Raw genomic sequence first — 16,215 nt, forward strand, 5'->3', positions numbered from 1 at the left:
TGCTTCATTTGCTATTATTTTCTCCCATTCTGAAGGCTGACTTTTCACCTTGCTAATAGTTTCCTTTGATGTGCAGAAGCTTTTAAGGTTAATTAGGTCCCATTTGTTTATTTTTGCTTTCATTTCCAATATTCTGGGAGGTGGGTCATAGAGGATCCTGCTGTGATATGTCAGAGAGTGTTTTGCCTATGTTCTCCTCTAGGAGTTTTATAGTTTCTGGTCTTACGTTTAGATCTTTAATCCATTTTGAGTTTATTTTGGTGTATGGTGTTAAAAAGTGTTCTAGTTTCATTCTTTTACAAGTGGTTGACCAGATTTCCCAGCACCACTTGTTAAAGAGATTGTCTTTAATCCATTGTATATTCTTGCCTCCTTTGTCAAAGATAAGGTGTCCATATGTGCTTGGATTTATCTCTGGGCTTTCTATTTTGTTCCATTATCTATATTTCTGTCTTTGTGCCAGTACCATACTGTCTTGATAACTGTGGCTTTGTAGTAGAGCCTGAAGTCAGGTAGGTTGACTCCTCCAGTTCCATTCTTCTTTCTCAAGATAGCTTTGGCTATTCGAGGTTTTTTGTATTTCCCTACAAATTGTGAAATTATTAGTTCTAGCTCTGTGAAGAATACTGTTGGTAGCTTGATAGGGATTGCATTGAATCAAAATTGGAGTAATACCAAGTCACACACTCAGTAGCCACTCATGGCAGTGGCTACCGTATTAGACCCTGCAGTTCTGCAAAGTTCAGTTTTCAAAAGCTTTAAACAGTGCCAAGTAGAGTGCCATGAGCTGCTAGAGTATTAAAATGCTCTTTGAATATCATGGTATAACTAAAAGCTGGGGCTTTGGAGGACTGGAAGAGACCTATTTGAAATATTCCATACTTCCCATCTCTATTAATATAATACTTGTAAAGTTGTGTTGCTTTAAAACCAAAATAATAAGGGATAAATTCGGTGTTTGAGAATAACATATACACAGTACTAAATATATATATAACCAACAAGAACCTACCATACAGCACAGGGAACTGTACTCAATATTTTGTCTCAACCTATAAGGGAAAAAAATCTGAAAAAAAAAAGAGATATATATGTATGTATAACTGAATCACTTTGCTATACTTCTGAAACTAATACAATATTGCAAATCAACTATACTTCAATAAAAAAATAGGAAGGGTAATGTTAAATTGTTCTCAGCATTTAATTATAAAGAATTATGGACTTCCCTGGTGTTAATAATTAACTGGAGATTAATAATTAATTGGAGACTAATAACAGTCTCCCATTATTATTGGAGAAGGAAATGGCAACCCACTGCAGTATTCTTGCCTGGGGAATCCCATGGACAGATGAGCCTGGCAGGCTACAGTTCAAAGGGTCACAAGAGTCAGACATGACTTAGCGACTAAACCACTACCACGGGTACTGCAGTAAGAATTCACTTGCCAGTGCGGGGGACACAGGTTCAATCTCTAGTCTGAGAATATTTCTCATGCCACAGAGCAACTAAGCCCATGCACCACAACCACTGAGCCCACGTGCTGCAACTTCTGAAGCCCGCATGGCTTCACCTGTGCTCCACAGCAAGGGAAGCCACGACAGTGAGAAGCCCACCCCTGTCGCTGCAGCTGGTGAAAGCCCACGCCCAGCAATGAAGACCCAGCACTGACAAAATTTAAAAAAGAAAGAATTATATCTAGGAGTTATACAAGAAGAAGAGCACATACTTTTAAACACTGGCTCTTCTAAAACAAAATTCATAGTTTTCATTAAGTTTTTATTATTCAGAAATGAAGTCCTTTCAATATTTTTTCTTATTCATTCTATATTTATAAAAGTGGAAATGAGTACATTATCTACTTTGAATGAAAGAATATTCAAATTATGTAGGTAATTTGTTAAAACAGCCTAAGATCACAATTCCCTAAGTTGATCGTTTACATCTCATCACTTAAAGTTTCTAAAATTGGGGAGGGGGAGGCATCACTATTTTTTTTTTATTGTGGTAAAATACACATAACATAAAATGTACTGTTGTAACCATTTTCAAGTGTATAGTTCTGTGGCATTAAGTACATTTAGGTTGTTCTACAACTATCACCAGCATCCATCTCCAGAACTTTTTTATTCCTCTCCCAAGGACATGACATGTTCTACCCATATCAAACATGAACTCTCCCTTTCCTGCTTCCCCTAGTGCCTGGAAATTAACATTCTGCTCTTTGCTCCGAGGACTTTGATTACTCTAAGTACTTCATACAAGTGGAATCATACAATAGTTGTTTTTTGAGACTAAAATATCTCACTTAGCATAATGTCCTCAAGGTTCATCTAAGAAAGAGAATGTATCAGAACTTCCTTCTTTATAAGGGTAATATTTCTTTCCACTGCATTTTGCTCATATATGCATCATTTGATGGACACGGGTTGCTTCAACCTTTTAGCTTTGTGAAAAATGCCACTATGAACTTGGAGTGTACAAATAACTGAGTTCTGGGCTTTTGCTTTTATTACCTACCTAAGTTTGTGAAGCACTTATCTTTCCTATTCTTCTTTCATTAAAATGGTGGCAGCTTTTTTTCACTCTAAAATAAAATTTTTCCTCTTAGTGCTGGCAATACATTTTCCTAATAGAATAGACAAATTTATTCTCTTGAAACTTCTCAGTTTTTTCCTGCCCCTTGCTCCCTAGTCCTTATTTCACTATATTCTTCTAAGATTATCATTCTTTTAGTCATTGTCCATGTAGAAATATTTGCATAATGAATTCAGAAAATTAAATATATCTGTAGAATAGTCTAACCTACAGCTCCCTGGGTCCCAGATAAATTATCCCAGTTTCACATTTGGGTTGGAATTTATCTTGTCACAGACTTTTCAGGCTTCAATCTTTCAACCCTCTTCACTCTATTAGTTCTCTCAGCTCCCACATGTGAACTATTCTTGGTATTAAAAACTCATTTTTAAAGCAATACGATTTCAACAACTAAAATACCATGTGTTCTTGGTTAGGTTAAATTTAGCCTTGTGAAATTGCACCTTAGAAATTTTGCAGCATCAGTAAGTGTTTCTCCTATCTCCAGTTCCCTTTTATCCTCAATCCACAACTTGGATTCAATTGTAGTTTCTTCCTCTCTAGTAAATATGGCTTTGAGGGCACAAGATCCAAACCAAGGAGAAAAATAAACGAAATGATGTACTAAGTATGATCTAAAAATATAAAAACAAAGCTCATGAAATCTTGAGAACTGATGTGCAAAGCAAAAGCAGCCAGTTCTCTTACTTTTGCAATGCCATAAAGTGTTCAAAGACTTGTGAGAAGCATAAGATCATTTTATTAATAACCAGCACTATTCCAAGGACCTTGACTGTCTGAATTTCTAAAACATTCAGTGCTCCTAACTTGCATCTATTTTCTTTAGCAAACCTTAGTAGGAGAGGAAGAGAGATATAGATGAGCAGATGTAAATAATGCAGAATTCAATTTTTGCTTCAATTGCAACAGAAAAACTACTCTCATATTTAGTATACCTATCAGGCATATTTCCCCAGCTTTCCCAGCCAAGATTGCTCTTGGGAACATCAAGCTATCACAGAAATGAAAAGCAGTGAGAGAGAAAGAGAGATGACATGGAAAAAATATAGGCATACATATAATTGTTGGAGCACTGTGAGCCAGGATTTCTACTGCTGTGGCCCAAAATACTGTTGACAGTAAGAATTTCTTCAAGTAATACTATTTTGCTTAATAAAGAACCAACTGATTTCAAGATCACAAAATATCATATAAGTATCTGGGTATTTGTCTGTATTGTGTTCATTTATGAATGGGTTATGTTTCAAATTTTAAACCTGTTCTCCACTCAACTTTAACTAGAATAATTTCATTTTCTTCTGCAAACTGCCTCTGAAGAGGGAAACCTGAAATCTGATCAAATGTTCTTATTTAGAAATCACCTGCTTAAGTACATATAAATGTTTTCCTTATCCTTCAAAGTTAAAAGTATTATGAGAGTATTCTAGGTAAGCATTTCTTTTTATTAGCTCTGTTTGCCCTTGTGAACAGTAGACTTGTGTCCTTCAGCTCAGAAAGGCATATTCTAATATATAATTAACTACTGTTTATGATCAATTTCTTCCGCTCTTTTGTTCTGGCATTTCAATTACAGTATTTTATAATTTCTCTAGTCTTCATATTTTCTGTTTTCCTGGTGATTCACATTATTTTAAATGAAACATTATGAATTATACATGAAATACAATGAATTATGAATAAATACAAAGGGTTATAATCAGGAAATGAAGGGATTAGGAAGGAGGGGCTACTTTTATGTTCTGTTTGTTTGTCTCTTTGGTGCTTCCTTGTTTCTAACTTGCCATTTTATCCAAAGTTTTTCTGAGCTCTTATCCATGTTGATGGTTGGAAGTTATCAATGATCATTGTTTGTGGCCTCTACTTGCTGTAGGACAGAAGGAATTGTGACCATTCAACAGAATAGAAAATGAAAAAAGAACATAGACTATGTAATCAAACAAACACATATTCCATTTCTGACTACATAGTAAAGCTGTGCCACCTCTTAAAACCTTAACCTGAGGCTTCTGGTTCAAGTTGGAGTAAGAGACGAATATGCGCCCATCACCTCCTGTGAGAGCATCACAATTACAACTAGTTGTTGAACAACCATCGAAAGGAGGATGCTGGAACCCACCAAAAAAAGATACCCCACATCCAAAGACAAAGAAGCCACAGCAGGATGGTAGGAGGGACTCAATCATGATAAAATTAAATCCCATACCTGCCAGGTGAGTGATCCACAGACTAGAGAACAATAATACCAAAGAAGTTCTTGCACTGTTGTGAAGATTCGGAATGCCATATCAGACTTCCTAGCCTGGGAACCGGACAAAGGGACAGGGAATCCCCAGGGAATCTGGCCTTGACTTCCAGCAGGATTTGATTATAGGTCTTCCAGAGGACTAGGGTAAACAGAGACTCCAGTCCTGTAGGGCACAAACAAAATTTTGCAAGCACCAAGACCCGGAGGAGAGGAGCAGTGACCTCACAGGAGACTGAACCAAAATCGCATGCTAGTGTTGGAGGGTCTCCTGTGGAGGCGTAAGTTGGCAGGGGCTCGCCACAGGGTTGGGAGCACTGCAAGGTCCTCTTTGGCATAAACCCTGTTGGAGTTTGCCATTAACCCTACCAAAGAGCTCCTAGACTCCAGGGCCAAACTACTATAGGAGAGGGAGCACAACCCCACCCATCAGCAGATAATTGGATTAAAGCTTTCCAGATGTTCAAGCTGGATTTAGAAAAGGCAGAGGAACCAGAGATCAAATTGCCAACATCTATTGGATCATCAAAAAAGCAAGAGAGTTCCAGAAAAACATCTACTTCTGCTTTATTGACTCTGCCCAAGCCTTTGACTGTGTGGATCACAATAAACTGTGGAAAATTCTTAAAGAGACAGGAATACCAGACCACCTGACCTGTCTCTTGAGAAATCTATATGCAGGTCAAGAAACAATAGTTAGAACTGTATGTGGAACAACAGACTGGTTCCAAATCGGGAAGGCAGTACACCAAGGCTGTATATTGTCACCCTGCTTATTTAACTTATATGCAGAGTACATCATGGGAAATGCTGGGCTGGATGAAGCACAAGCTAGAATCAAGATTGCCAGGAGAAATATCAATAACCTCAGATATGCAGATGACACCACCCTTATGGCAGAATGTGAAGAACTAAAGGGTCTCTTGATGATGAAAGTGAAAGAGGAGAGTGAAAAAGTTGGCTTAAAACTCATTAAAGGCAGGAGGGGAAGGGTATAATAGAGGATGAGATGCTTGGATGGCATCACCAACTTGATGGACCTGAGTTTGAGTGAGCTCTGGGAGTTGGTGGTGGACAGGTAACCCTGGCATGGTGCAGTCCATGGGGTCACAAAGAGTCAAACGTGACTGAGTGCCTGAATTGAATTGAGCAAGGCACTGCCCACCAGAGCAAGATCTAGTTTTTCCCATTGCCAGTCCCTCCCATCAAGAAGTTTACACAAGCCTCTTGGCCTCATCAATCAGAGGGCAGATAGTAGAAGCAAGAAGAACCAAAATCTCACATTTTGTTTTGTGGCTAAAACAAAAACCATATTACAGAAAGTTAATCACAATGAAAAATCAGAAAGTTATGTCCCAGATAAAAGGACAAGATAAAACCCCAGAAAGACAAGCAAATGAAGTGGAGATAGGCAACATTCCAGAAAAAGAAATCAGAATAATGATAGTGGAGATGATTCAGGATCTCAGAAAAAGAATGGAGGTGAAGCTTGGGAAGATGCAAGAAATGTTTACCAAAGAACTAAAGAACAAACAAACAGAGATGAATAATACACTAGAAGTAATCCAAAGCAGAATAACAGGGGCAGAAGAATGAATAAATGACCTGGAAGACAGAATGGTGGAAATCACTGCCATATAATAGAACAAAGAAAAAAGAATGAAAAAAAAAAAAAATGAAGGTAGTCTAAGAGACCTCTGGGACAACATTAAACACACAAACATTCGCATTATAGGGATCCCAGAAGAAGAGAGAGAGAAAGGACCTGAGAAAATATTTGAAGAGATAATAGCTGAAAACTTCCCTAACATGGGAAAGGAAATAGTCAACCAAATACAGGAATCACAGAGAGTCCCAGGCAGGATAAACCCAAGGAGGAATACACTGAGACACATAGTAATCAAACTGACAAAAAATAAAGACAGAGATAAAATAGTAAAACAACAAGGGAAAAACAACAAACAACATACAAGGGAATCCCATCAGGCTATCTCAACAGAAACTCTATAAGCCAGAAGGGAAGAACCTACAACCAAGATTATTCTACCCAGCAAAACTCTAGTTCAGATTTGATGGAGAAATCAAAAGCTTTCCAAACAAGCAAAAGTTAAGAGAATTCAGCACCACCAAACAACCTAGGGAATTCTCTAGGCATGAAACACAAGATAAAGAGAAGACCTACAGAAAATAAATCAAACAATTAAGAAAACGGTAATAGGATCATACATATCAATAATGACCTTAAACATAAATGGACTAACTGAAGCCACTTAGCAGCAGCAGCAGCAAATGTACCAACCAAAGGACATAGACTGACTGGGTGGATGTATGTGCTTCCACTTACCACATCACTCTGCTTGATAACCCCATCCCCACCCAAATTGTATACAATTATTTTGGCTTGTAATTATCTTTATTTATTTATTTTTTTGGCCTGGCTATTAATTGTAAAAACTAATAAATATCTTTTACTATTGCGATTATATAACTATGACTCATTTAATACCATTGTTATCATGATTGGTCAACAGAAAAATAATAGAACTCTGTATCACCAAAACTAAGATCTAAGAGAAAAACCTGTAATCACTTTTTAAAATCCAGATGCATATCAGAATTATCTTGAAATTTTTTGAAAAATATTAATGCTCAGGTATTCCTTTTTTTCTCCAGAGCTCCAGATACATCTCTAATGAGCAGTCATGTTTAAAAACAAATGGAAGATATGATGATCTTTACTTTTATCAAGTTTGTTTCACTTTTTGTATTTCATATCCAGTGCTCCCATTTCATTTAGTTTATGTTCTCCAATTTCTCCATCTCTTTTTTTTAATGTTCTTTCTCAAGTCTTTATCAAGTGTAGTAGAAAAGCTTTTGTGTATATATATATTTTTTTGAAAACATGAATTTTTGCTTTACTAAAAAATGTATGACATTTTGATTCCACTTGTTTGACTTTGTATGAATAGAATGCTAGATTTCTAATTAAAATATAGATATGCAACAAACAACAAAGCTTTACTGTATAGCATAGGGAACTAGAGTCAATATTTTGTGATATGATGGAAAATAATTTCAAAAATAATATGTGTATCTGCATGACTGAATCACCTTGCTGTGCACCTGAAACACTGTAAGTCAACTATACTTTGATGATTTTATATATATATATATATATATACACACATATATATATATTAAGGGGCTTCCCTCATAGCTCAGTTCGTAAAGAACCTGCCTGCAATGTAGGAGACACGGGTTCGATTCCTGGGTTGGGACGATCCCCTGGAGAAGGAAATGGCAACCCACTCCAGTATTCTTGCTTGGAGAATCCCATGGACAGAGGAGCCTGGCAGGCTATAGTCCATGGGGTTGCAAAGAGTCAGACACAACTTAACGATTAAACAATATGTATTAAAAAAAGACAGGGAACATATAAAGGAACAGTGATCTAAATACACATTGGCGGCAATGGAGTAATGCCTTCAAAAGTCTGGAATATAATTATTTCTAACATAGAATTCTATACTCAGCCATGTGTTCCATCAGCTGCCAAGGTAAAACAAGGATATTTTTAGATATTCAAGATGCAAAACAATCAAACAAAAAGCAAAACCAGGACGCAAAAACAGTGTGCCTACCTTAATAAGAGTGGAAAATGTCTGTTACCAAAATATGAGAATAAACCAAGGAATTAAAAAACAGAGAAAAAACCCAAAACTAGACAAAAAGGAAAGGGAGGCGTAGTGAAGAGAGAAGACCCGCAAAGCACTTATTCAGATTGAAGCAGTGCAATTCAGGAGACAGGATTGGGCATCGGTCACCATGTTTTTCGTCCTTTTCAACCTGACTAAATTACTGAATGATGCAGCCTTTTGAACAAGAGAGTAAAAGAAAGAAGAAGGCATAAAATCCGTGAAGTGGGTAAACAAACTCAAAAGAAAGGTAAAGGGAATTCCAAGTATGAAAGAAAAAAGAAAACAAGGGAAGCTCAGATGAAAGAATTTCTCAAAGGATTTCTCTAAGAAAAAATATGTAACTACTCATGCTCTAATGTTATGAAAATGATGTTGAGAGGTTAGAGGGGAGGAGCCAAGATGGCGGAGGAGTAGGACTGGGAGAACACTTTCTCCCCCACAAATTCATCAAAAGAGCATTTAAACGTCGAGTAAATTCCACAAAACAACTTCTGAATGCCGGCAGAGGACATCAGGCACCCAGAAAAACAACCCAACTCTTCGAAAGGAGGTAGGAAAAAGTATAAAAGACAAAAAAAGAGACAAAAGAGGGAGGGATGGAGTTCCGTCCCGGGAAGGGAGTCTTAAAAAGAGAGAAGTTTCCAAACACCAGGAAACCTTCTCACTGCCAAATCTGTGCCGAGCTTTGGAAGCACAGAGGGCAACATAACAGGGAGAAAAAATAAATAAATAAACAATTAAAACTCGCAGATTGCAAGCCCTACGGTAACTCCCCCAGCGGAGAAGCAGCGCAGACGCCTGCACACGCCATTAGCAAGCGAGAGGTTAATAAAAAGTACGAGAAGAATAAGTGTGTAGCCATGAATCAGATACAATAATATATAATCAGTGCATTAAAAAAATGGGAGAAAAAGAAAAGTACAAACAGAAAAATTACTAACTTCAATAACAATAAAAATAAGAAACAAAAAAAAACCCTTAAACTTTTTAGTCTAAAAAATAGTATAAATAATACTGTCTCTTAAGTTCAAAGTAAAGAATAGCAAGGGACATAGCACACTGTTTTACATATGGATGCATGATATTATAGGATACCTGTATTCCCTGTGAATGCTTTTACTGCAATAGCAAACACTCAAATTTCTGAACCAATATTGCTTATAATAATAATGTTCACAAAAAGAAACAAACCTGAGTAAAAAATGCCCTGTAGGACAGCCGACATATTTATGCACATATCATTCAGGGATGAACTCCTGATGCAAAGTATGACTTTATGTTCTACACCGCTGCTAGGACACACTTACCAAAAAGAAGCTCACAGACTACTGACAGCTTTCTGTCTGTAATGTGCTCCATTTCCTATTATGCATCAATACTTGTCTTTTGATTTTCCTCATTTCAAATCCCTTCTAAAGTTCAGACCTTGTTCCAATTTTTGAGATTTCATGAAATACCTAAGGGCTAAGAGTATCATGAAGTTCCTCTCCAAGTTACTTTAATTTGATCATAATCTCGCTCAGGGATTGTGACATTCTGTTTTGAGGATATTGGTTTATAACTGCAACTACCACACACAAATACGTAAAACTAAATGCCATTGAGATACTTTAAGTCATCTGTCCCACTAAGAATCCACTTATAGTCTAGTAAATGCTGCAAGTTTTAATTTGTTAACCATAATATTAATGTCTAGTTACATTTGAATAAGAATTTAACTACAAAAAAAAAGAAGAAAAAAACAGGTATAATATTTAGCTTTAGTTAAAAAAAAAAAAAACAGATGAAATAGAGCCAGACATCCTGGAATGCAAGTCAAGTGGGCCTTAGAAAGCATCATTACAAACAAAGCTAGTAGAGGTGATGGAATTCCAATTGAGCTATTTCAAACCCTGAAAGATGATGCTGTGAAAGTGCTGTACTCAATATGCCAGCAAATTTGGAAAACTCAGCAGTGGCCACAGGACTGGAAAAGGTCAGTTTTCATTCTAATCCCAAAGAAAGGCAATGCCAAAGAATGCTCAAACTACCGCACAATTGCACTCCTCTCACACGCTATCACAGTGATGCTCAAAATTCTCCAAGCCAGGATTCAGCAATACATGAACCATGAACTTCCAGATGTTCAAGCTGGTTTTAGAAAAGGCAGAGGAACCAGAGAACAAATTGCCAACATTCGCTGGATTATCGAAAAAGCAAGAGAGTTACAGAAAAACATCTATTTCTGCTTTACCAACTATGCCAAAGCCTTTGTGTGGATCACAATAAACTGGAAAATTCTTCAAGAAATGGGAATACCAGACCACCTGACCTGCCTCTTGAGAAATCTGTATGCAGGTCAGGAAGCAACAGTTAGAACTGGACATGGAACAACAGACTGGTTCCAAATAGGAAAAGGAGTACGTCAAGGCTGTATATTGTCACCCTGCTTATTTAACTTATATGCAGAGTACGTCATGAGAAACGTTGGGCTGGAAGAAGCACAAGCTGGAATCAAGATTGCCGGGAGAAATATCAATAACCTCAGATATGCAGATAACACCACCCTTATGGCAGAAAGTGAAGAGAAACTAAAAAGCCTCTTGATGAAAGTGAAAGAGGAGAGTGAAAAAGTTGGCTTAAAGCTCAACATTCAGAAAACGAAGATCATGGCATCTGGTCCCATCACTTCATGGGAAATAGATGGGGAAACAGTGGAAACAGTGCCAGACTTTATTTTTGGGAGCTCGAAAATCACTGCAGATGGTGACTGCAGCCATGAAATTAAAAGACGCTTACTCCTTGGAAGGAAAGTTATGACCAACCTAGATAGCATATTCAAAAGCAGAGACATTACTTTGCCAACAAAGGTTTGTCTAGTCAAGGCTATGGTTTTTCCTGTGGTCATGTATGGATGTGAGAGTTGGACTGTGAAGAAGGCTGAGCGCTGAAGAATTGATGCTTTTGAACTGTGGTGTTGGAGAAGACTCTTGTGAGTCCATTGGACTGCAAAGAGATCCAACCAGTCCATTCTGAAAGAGATCAGCCCTGGGATTTCTTTGGAAGGACTGATGCTGAAGCTGAAACTCCAGTACTTTGGCCACCTCATGCGAAGAGTTGACTCATTGGAAAAGACTGTGATGCTGGGAGGGATTGGGGGCAGGAGGAGAAGGAGACGACAGAGGATGAGATGGCTGGATGGCATCACTGACTGGATGGACGTGAGTCTGAGTGAACTCCTGAAGTTGGTGATAGACAGGGAGGCCTGGTGTGCTGAGATTCATGGGGTCGCAAAGAGTCAGACACTACTGAGAGACTGAACTGAACTGAGTCAGACATTATTACTATAATTTTAAAATCTCAAATAACCAACTATATAAGTAAAAACATAAAAGCTTCTAGGGATTAACTACAACAAAAATGATCAAGTAGAGATTAGTAATGAAACCGATTAAATATTAGATAAGAGTTTGAAGAGTTTTAAAAAATATTCTTTTTTAAGGTGTCTAACATGTATGCTTCTTTGTAATATACTGATTTTAGAATTTGAATCAGAAGAAGATATGTTAATTAACATACATTTTTGCTTCTTACTAGGGAAATACATGTTTTCATCTAACATAAGCACAACTGACACAATGTCTAGATTATACCATCAAAACCAATTGTCTCAGTTCAGTTCAGTTCAGTTCAGTCGCTCAGTCGTGTCCGACTCGTTGTGACCCCATGAATCGCAGCACGCCAGGCCTCCCTGTCCATCACCAACTCCTGGAATTCACTCAGACTCACGTCCATCAAGTCAGTGATGCCATCCAGCCATCTCATCCTCTGTCGTCCCCTTCTCCTCCTGCCCCCAATCCCTCCCAGCATCACAGTCTTTTCCAATGAGTCAACTCTTCGCATGAGGTGGCCAAAGCACTGGAGCTTCAGCTTTAGCATCATTCCCACCAATTGTCTACTTAGTGTCTATTCCCATATCCCTGTAAAAGATATTGACAGTAATGATACAGTACAAAGTAAGGTCTATTTTTAATCACTTTCCTGTGAAATATAATAATACAAATGTACATGTGCTTGCCGAAGCACAGAGATCATGGCCTGATGCTGACAGCAAGAATCAATTCTTGTAACAACAACAGTAAGTACCAGTAGGCGTCACATGTATCTGCCAAGCCTAATTCTGAATTGCTCTACTATGTGCTAATACAAGAGAAAGCAACCCAGATACTAACTGGGAAAAACTCCAGGTTTTCCCTTGGGTATACAAATCGTGACTTCTGCTAGGAAACTTTGATAATATCAACGTTCCAGAGGATTAGAACATGAATTCTTAAGAGCCTGAAACTGCTATAGGCTCACTGAAGGGCAACCCTGAACAACTAAACACATTTGTTTCAAAAATATCAGGAGATTTTGAGAGATTGTCACAATCCTCCTACAAGGGGCTATTGAAAGTGGTTGAAAGGTCTTTTCCAAAAATAAAAATAAAGTGACTGAAATCAGGGGTGGTCCAAATTCTGTTCCTTCTTAATTCAATCATTTAACTCTGCCCCCTCTAACACATGCAGTTCTAGAATCTTGAACCAGCAGGCTAAGATGAGAATGCCAACCCACCTACATCAAAGGAGAGCAGTAAAGAGCCAGGTGGGGTGGCCCCCTCTGCTCCCCAGCAGTGAGGAGAAACAGTCCATTAAACCCCTGCAGACACCCCTTTCCCTTCTCCCTCCTGCCACAGCACCAGAAAACTGAGTACAGCTGTCAGTTGAGGATCTGAACAAAGGAACAATAAAATAGCTGCAGCATAAGGGAAACAGAAGCAGAGGCAATGGCTGTTTGGTAAAGAAAAAGAACTAAAAAACACAACTGCCTCCAGTCCAATTATTATATTAGTTAGGATTCTAAATCCAACTTCCAGCTGTTATGTGAAGTTTCCACCTTGCAAGCAAGTCAAAGGAAATAATGATAAAGACGATGGCGTGTTTATGTTGTTGAAACTATATTTGGATCACTGTATGCTCAAATTCCATGTATTAGGGATGGTACTATCTGAATGAGGGACAGAGAGAACAACTAGAGATGATGGGACTGTAAGGATGTGCAGAAACACAAAGTCAGGCATGAGTGCCTGCTACGAAAACAGGTTTAGTTCTTATGCAGTTTAAAAATAAATATAAAGCAGCAAATATTTAATTATTCATTAAAAGAACTGATTGCATTTAATCATTAGGGCATTTGCTCTTGCCTTTATGCTACCCACTTTTCATTTTTGCTTCCATTATTCCATTCTCCATCATTTCCAGATGCAAAGGATACATTCACTTTCCAAATTTGCCTTCTTTTGACCAATATCTATCATTTTTCTAATACATACAGAGTGTATACGATACAAAGGGGGAATAAATGGGCATGGAGACATTGATGTCCAGTTATACGTATTCTATTTGGATAAACTAATTGGTTTATTGACCAATAATGATAAGAAGTAAAAATTATACTTACTGGCAGTATGTTCCCATAACATATATACTGTAATCATCTACATTTTATAGATGAGGAAGCTGAAGAACAGAAATGAAGCAGTTTGTCCATAGTTGCTTAGCTTGTGAAGCAAAATTCAAACCTAAGCAGCTTAATTCTAAGACTACATTCTTAACCACTATATCATATGACTTAGAGTTTTTTAAAAAGTACATAAACATTAGGTTAAGTCATTAAATGAAAAGTGAAATGAATGGTATATCCAATAAATGTAATAACTTCTGAAAAGACAGAGATTAGGATAGGTTGAAATATTCAGAAAGAAAACCCTCCTCCCTCACCCCCTATGTGTGGGGTTCCTGTGGGTAAGAGAAAAAGCTAGAAAAAGAAGAAAGAGAAGGTGGGAAGAAGAGAGGGAGAAGTTACCCATGTTTTTCACCCTTTCAATACACTGCCACATGCCAGTTCATTGGACACAGACCTAGTAGCTTTCAATCGTCGTTCATCTAAAGATGCCCTGTGCCTTAAACCATGCTTGGTCACCTTCTACATAAACAACAGAGATTCTAGATCAATTTAAAAAAAAAATTTTAACTCAGTTTAAATAACCTTTTTTTAAACATCATCCAGAAAATCTTACCCTTTTAGGATAATAATATGCAGGCAATCTTGTATTATATAGCATTGGCATATAGTAGTGTCTCATTGTTTTCCAAATTGCTCAGACCACAGTCTATTTCAAGATAGCGTTGACTATCTGTGTAATCTAGTTCTGTTAACTGCTAAAATCTTAAAACAAACAAACCCCAAAACCAAAAAAACTTGACACTGGCATTTTGCAGTGCCTGATAAGGCAACACATGGAGAAATGCCTTTGTGTTGAGCATTTCAAAACATTTTTTAAAAATTTTAACTGCACATATAAGCAGGAAATAGTGTTTATTTCCTGTATATGGTTTCCCATTAGCTAAAGTCATGTATTAAATTAGCTTGCTCAAAAAAATAATCTTGTTGAAAAATTCAAAGTATTTCAAGTCAAAGATAAATACAAAAGAGAAGTAAAATACTCTCAATGAACTTAGAGTTGATCATTGGGTAGACAGTTGGAAAATGTTTAATGTGAGTGGACTGTGTATGAAATGCTTTGGAGGAGATAGACCATGATATGTCTTTTTTTTAATTGGGTTTAAGCCCAGAAACTCTAACAAAGTTAATCTAAAACTATCAGAGAGATTTATCTCAGAACTAGAACTCTGAAAAGTACAGAACATAGTGTGGCTCTGTTGTTAAATCAAACCCAGAAAACCTTAGTGAGCCCACTGAATACTTTTGACCCAAATTTCATAGTTATAATCTCAGACTAAGCTTTTTAGAAACACTTCATATATCTGCAATAAATATGCTAAGTTCTCTGTATACTCTGTGAACATCTTCAACCAGATTCCAAAGGGGTGTCCTACAGACACGTTATTACTTGGAGATTAAAAAAGAAGAAGACAAATAACGGTCTATTTATATTCTTCACATCTAAGTCAATAACATAACCCATGACTAGAAGAAGGGGAATCTTGAAATCAGAAAAGCTTATCTTTGTATCAAAAGTTTATTTTTGTTTATTTTTGAGTATCCTATCATGTCCCATTCTATATATACAGACTAGAGCAATTTTCTCTATCTTAAATTTCATTAATTCAGTAGTTTCATATTTACTCAATGCCCATTGTGTGTTAAATGCTATGCTCAAAGTTGGATATACACTTGTGAATTCCAAAGTTATGGAATAATAACAGCACAAATTCAAAATGCAGCAACCTAATAGAGTAACATAACTGTATTTTAATTTTTGTTTTATTTTGATGGAACAGAAGGGAATTAAGAATTTAATTTTAGATCTGTTAAATGTGAAATGTCAAGGAGACTTCCCACTGAAGATGTCAACTAGACAGCTGCATATTTAGAGCTGAAGTTGAGGGGAGAGGATTGGGTTAGAAATATACATCTGGAAGTCATTGTCCTATACACTTCATTTAAAGGAAATGAAAGCTGAGTTTTAGAAGGTAAGTTAATAGGAATAAAATACATGCTTCTTTGGCATAGTGATTATTTAAGCTAGCTGTTTTTAAGAAACAGTCAATATAAAGTACAGCTCTGAAAACTAAGTACAAGTTACATTTTTGTAACAACAACAAAAATACATTCAGTTATTACAGGTCCCAGAT

At 37.0% G+C, this 16,215-nt stretch overlaps 1 protein-coding gene across 1 annotated transcript in view; it reads right to left on the bottom strand.

Moving 5' to 3' along the window:
- DGKB (diacylglycerol kinase beta) overlaps positions 1 to 16,215 on the bottom strand; it is a 1,145,939-nt gene that overhangs the window by 748,190 nt on the left and 381,534 nt on the right. The gene's annotated exons all lie outside the window — the stretch shown is intronic.

The sequence above is a fragment of the Bubalus kerabau genome, chromosome 8 (assembly GCF_029407905.1).
Source record: "Bubalus kerabau isolate K-KA32 ecotype Philippines breed swamp buffalo chromosome 8, PCC_UOA_SB_1v2, whole genome shotgun sequence".
Lineage (NCBI taxonomy): Eukaryota > Metazoa > Chordata > Mammalia > Artiodactyla > Bovidae > Bubalus > Bubalus kerabau.